General features: G+C 39.9%; 1 pseudogene; it reads left to right on the top strand.

Moving 5' to 3' along the window:
- The first annotated feature begins 432 nt into the window (after nt 1–432).
- On the top strand, nt 433–641 carry LOC127189920 (40S ribosomal protein S28-like; annotated as a pseudogene).
- The last annotated feature ends 5,359 nt before the right edge of the window (nt 642–6,000 follow it).

Raw genomic sequence — 6,000 nt, 5'->3', positions numbered from 1 at the left:
TCTTCTGTAAATTTGATTGAGAAAGAGGAAGAATGTGGTGAGTAAATCAAGCATAGTTCTAAGGTTCACTGAATATAGCAATTTAAATTTCACATAATATATCATATATACATTGTCTGGTACTATATTTTAGAACCAGAAAATCAGAATATTTTCTGATATTATAATTGGGAAGACCATAATATTGAAAGAACATTGTCAAAGTTCTAGAAGACATGGACGGTAATTCATGTGAAAGCTGATACAAGTTTGTCCCTGCAGACATTTTAAGATGCCCTAGATGTTTTAAGAAAAAACGACAGTGTAAATAAGAACAGATGTAAGTGCATTTATGACCCATGAATTCTCACAAAACCATGTACCTTAAAGTTGGGTAACTGACTTGTGATTGAAAAGCATTCCTCGCCCTCTCTCTGCCAGATTGCTGCCATCATGGACATGAGTCACGTGCAGCCCATAAAGCTGGCTAGAGTAACCAAAGTGCTGGGCAGGACCAGTCACAGGGACAGTGCACGCAGGTGCGTGTGGAATTTATGGATGACACCAGTCGCTCTATCATCTGAAATGTCAAAGGTCCCATTCGAGAGGGTGATGTGCTCACCCTACTGGAGTCAGAAAGAGAGGCTCAGAGGTTGCCCTGACCCTGATGCTGGGTCCTGGATATCCACCACTTAACCCATGGAATGACCTGGAACTGTTAAATAAAGCATTAGTATTTAAAAAAAGAAAGAAAGAAAAGAAAAGAAAAAGAAAGAAAAGCATTCCTTTATGAAAGAAGACAAGGAAACAATGCCTTAACAGATATCATCATTTGAATCATAGCCCCATGAGAGCTATGCTGTAGATTTGACAATATATTTAATTACCGCTCAGGTGTCACAAAGGGCCTGCATGTTTAATAGATTGTAAGTATATATCCAAAATCTTCTATTAAGCATGTATCCACAGTAAAGTTAGTGTTACTCATGTACTTGTAGTGACTCACCAAATTTTAGTAAGAGGGAAAATTTAAGAGAATCAAGATGATTGTTCTGGAGAAATCTTAGTATCTGTACCACATCTCTACTAGGAACCAAAAGTTAAACTATGTGAATGCAATGTGAAGACATTTTATTTGTTATTCTGTCATTCTGGATACAAACCATGTGGGCATAAAGGATGAGGGAAGAAACAATGCACCTCTGTCCCTCCTGTTGTGGTTAATTTAGAAGTATGGCCTAATAAATGTTATTATTAGGCTATTTATTATTATGGCAGTATTTTCTAACCCACTAGCAATCAATGAAAACACAGACACCTGATGTATTTTAGAACAAGCCTTTTCCTGGGGCAAGGCAGATAGTACTTCCTAAGCTATCCTCCAATAACTCCCAATCTCCATCCTATGCCATATGCTTCTAATAATTTCTATTTGATTTACCTCCCATCCAGAATCCCCAGATAACTGCTAATGTTCTGCATCTCTTTCCATGTGGAACTTCAGCATCCCTTCTCTGGGCTATGTGGCTCTATTCCTCTCCCATGGCGATTTTCCTCCTTCCTCTTCCTCCATCCAGTCTCTTCTCCCAAGATTCTCTCCCTTCCAAAGCCCAAGGAACCTTCACTCCACCCCTTCTGCCCAGGCGTATTTACTCAGCCAATCAGGGAGGCAAAGTTCAGGTCATTAACAGGATCTTGTGAGCCAGCAATTAGCATCAGAATACATCAGAGCAATCTCTAACACCCTTTGCAGAACAATTAGAAAGGATATAGTAGTCCTAAGTCTGAGTAAACCTTCTGAATGTGATACAACTTAGAAAAACTCCAGAGAACACTTCAAGTTACCAATTCCACCTGCTGCAGTTGCAGTTACCTTTGCTGAATGGCTGGTTTGCTGTTTAATGAATCTGCTGGAATTCTGACAATGAAGAGTGGAATTGCTGCAAGGAACTGAGTCTAAAAAGGGCTACTCCTCCTCTTCCCGTTAACCTCTTTTCTCTTCTCTCTAGGGTAGGTGGGTTGGAAGGGAGGTATAAGTATGAAATAACCCCAAATAAAGTAGGTTTGAAAAAGTTCAAAGCATACAGGTGACACCCAGACGTGGCTTGGGCATAATGGGTAACTTAACTTCTAAAGCTGTAGAGGACATTACAGGTTTTGAAGGTATAAAGATACTGTTTCAGGGTGTTAGCAAAATGACAGCTTCTAATGCAGGGTTTTCTCCTGCCTTGTACCCAGAGAGAGTTTTCTGTTTTTGCTTTGTCTTCTTCCTGTATTCTGTTTTTTAAAAAAAGATTGGAAAATGACTGATGAGATAAAAAACCAGATGTGTCACTAAATTCTATAGTTCTGGAAAAGATTTCAGAGTTGGCAATACAACAAAACAGTCTACAGGTACAGATGGAAGCAATTGGGAAGCAAATAGCACCTCTGATAAAGGGAGGGGAAAAAGTGTTCAGATCTGGTGGTAACTAAAAATGAGTTCTCTGCTCCTGCCACCCCACCCTGTTCCATGTGCCAGGTATTCAGAGCACCTGCATGTGGAAGGGGGTGGAGAAGAATGGGAATCCAGGCAGGCCAAAAGGGTTTTAGTAGAATGGAAAGCTGGACAGGCCAAAAGGGCTTTGAAACCAAGTGTGCCACTAGAGGAATTCTCTAGGGCTACACAGACACCATCAGCTTTCCCAGTCTTTGTGCAACATATCCCTGCTAATGATGGTGGTGGGGCTCATGGTGAGATGGCATGGCGTCCAGTAGATATGCTGGATTAAGAGCATTTTAAAGAATTTATTTTACGGTATAGAATGCATTCATCTTTTGTTAAACAAATGCTAAGTAATTTGACTACTCAGCATAGACTTATTCTCCAAGATTGGAAGGGATTGGTGTCAGCTGTGTTAGAAGCTGGTCAGCAGTTACAGTGGTTATCATGGTGGAGAAACAAAGCCACAACAATAGAGCAAACTATAACAAGGGGGACAAATGTTGCTCAACATCAGTTGCTTGGTGAAGGGCACTATGCTGACTTACGAGAACAAATCCAATCTGAATATGTAGTAATTGAACAATATCATGTTGCACCCTTAAGATCTTGGAACATGGGGCTGGAGAGATGGCACAGTGGTCTCTGCTCTTCCAGAGGTCCTAAATTCAACCCATAGCAACTGCATTGTGGCTCATAACCACCAATAATGAGATCTGGCGCCCTCTTCTGGTATGTTGGCATACATATAGGTAGAACATGGTATATGTAATAAATAAATCTTTTTAAAAAATATCTTGGAACATGGTTGAGGAACCTGGTAAAATAACCACCTTCATTTACTAAGGTAATTCAAGGCCCTGGAAAAGTCCTGGAGACAGGCGTTGACACAGATCATAGCATATGAGAATGCAAATACTGAGTGTAAGAGAGCGATTAGACCAGTAAAAGCACGAGGAGCCCATTAGATGAATGGATAAGAGAGACAGCTAATACTGGCTCTCAGGAGCATCAAGCCAATATCATAGGACAAGCTGTAACTAGAGGTCTCAGATATCAAAACATCAGTGCCTTAATTGTGGTAAATTTGGCTATTTTTAAAGAAATTATAACGTTAAAGGCTCCAGACCCAAACTAACAGGAACATTAGCTCTGGAGAAAACAGTCCTTGTAGGAGAGAACAAGGAGGCTCTGGCTGTGATGGTATGATAAGACTTCCAGGGTATTGTAGCCACTGTGGGAAGGGAGAACATTGATCTAGGGATTGCCAATCCAAGAAAGACATACAAGGTAATCTCTTGCCATCAGGAAATGAAAAGAGGGGCTTGCCAGTTCAAGGCCCCGCAGCAAAAAATACAAGCCACCTTTCTCTGGTCAGCCAGGAAGTAGCAAGCTGGCAGGAAGACAAAACCTAGGTATTGATGATTTAATGCATGCTACTGAAGGCAGGGCGGCTTTGGATCTGGCCTCAGTTACATCTCTCACACTGTCTCCAAGGGTTGAATGTTACAAAATAACCACTGATGTTCATGGTCCTTTACCTTCAGGATAGTAGGAATAATCTTTGGAAAAAGTGGAGTAGCTTCTCAAGGCTTTATTGTGTACCCAGGTATTATAGATGGGGATTATAAGGAAGAAATTAAAATCATGGCATATGTAAAAAAGGAGGTGCAAATTAATGCAGGGGACAGAATTGCTCAGCTGTTACTGTTTCCTTACATTAAGGGCAAAGCCACATCAGTAGAAAGAACAGGTGAATTTGGAAGTAGTAGAAAACACGTGTTCTGGAAAACAACGTTCAATGATCAGAGACCCAAATTAATTGTACAAATGAAATGGTGTTGAAATAGAAGATTTAGTGGATACAGAAGCAGAGGTCTTCCAAAGAGTCTTGGAATCCAAATTGGCTGCTTCAGAGGGTTTATACACAGTTTACAGGAATTGGTAACTTATCTCAAATAAGACAAAGTGTATGATGGATTAAATGTGTGGGACCAGAGGGGCAAATCGGGAAGTTGAGAGCCTATGTAGCTGACGTACCTGTAAATTTATGTGGGAGGGGTCTTTTACAACAATGGGGTACTCAAAGTAAATATTCCTGCAATCACAGAGGCAGACAATGATGAAATTAAGGGTGAAATGGTAGATGCTCCTGGGGAAGGTATTGATATGTGTAATCAAGGGCAATCACAATCTGTGCCATTGTCCAAACACAGAACTTCACAGGTATTAAGTTTCCAAGTTTATAAAGGTGGCCATTGCTGACATACCAACAGCCTTGCCCCTAAAATGATTATCAAACAGACCTGTGTGGAAAGAGCAGTGTCCCATAAGAAAAGAAAAAATTGTAGGCACTTGATCAACTAGTACAAAAGCAGCTGATGATGCAACGTATAGAAGAGTCTACCAGCCCATGGAATTCCCCTGTATTTGTTGTAAAAAAAGAAATTAGGGAAATGGAGGCTGGTAATGGATTCAAGTGCAGTGAACATAGTAATCCAACCAATGGGTCCTTTACAATCTGGAATTCCTTTTTTACCTAGGTCATGGCCTATAATAGTAATTGACCTAAAAGATTGTCTTTCCACAATGCCCTTGCATGAGCAGAGCAGGGAAAGGTTCACCTTCTCAGTATCTACTATAAATAATAGTGGTTCGATAAGGAAACACCATTGGAAGGCACTTCCACAGGGAATGCTCAATATTTTGTGCAAAAACTATTAGAAATAATTCTTAGGCAATTTCCTCAATCTATCATTTACCATTACATAGATGATATTTTGTTGGTTGATTCTGACACAGATACTTTAGAGAAAATGTTTAAGGAAACACAAAGAATTCTGCCATGCTGGGGATTACAGATGCTCCAGAAAAAAAATATAAAGAGGAGGTTCAATTACCTATTTGGGCTATAAAATAACTCAACAAAAAATTTGACCACAAAAGGTACAGATCCATAGAGACCAGTTGCAAAATGTTAATGATTTTCAAAAATTAATGGGAGATATTAACTATCTGAGGCCTACAATTGGATTAGCTACTTATGAGTTAAGTGATTTGCTTCAAAAAGTACAAGGAGGTTCAGATTTAAACAGTCCAAGGTGTCCAACTTGGACTGAAGCAGAAAGAGTTAATTATGGTAGAACAAAGACTACAAGATACATATGTGGATAGAATTGATCCTAAACCTGATTGTATTTTGGTTATTTTGCCTTCAACTCACTCTCCTACTGGGCTCATTATGCAAAGGGAAGATAAAATTATGGAATTGATTTTCTTAGCACTTACATAAAGTAAAAAATTGAAGACATACATAGAAAAACCTTCTGAATTAATTATAAAAGGTAGAATAAGACTGTGTCAACTCTGACACGAACTCTGGTGCCCCATATTTGACCACTTCCCCATCATGGGGAGGCCTGGTGACATTCAGAGAAAGGATAAGCAGGCTACCAAGATGAGACTTGATAGCCTATGACCATATAGTGGGGGAGGAGGTCACCCTCGGTTACAGACATAGGGGAGAGAAATAGGGTGAA

The sequence above is a fragment of the Acomys russatus genome, chromosome 5 (genome assembly GCF_903995435.1).
Source record: "Acomys russatus chromosome 5, mAcoRus1.1, whole genome shotgun sequence".
Lineage (NCBI taxonomy): Eukaryota > Metazoa > Chordata > Mammalia > Rodentia > Muridae > Acomys > Acomys russatus.
The sequence above is the reverse complement of the archived record's forward strand: the minus strand, read 5'-3'. Positions and strand labels throughout refer to the sequence as shown.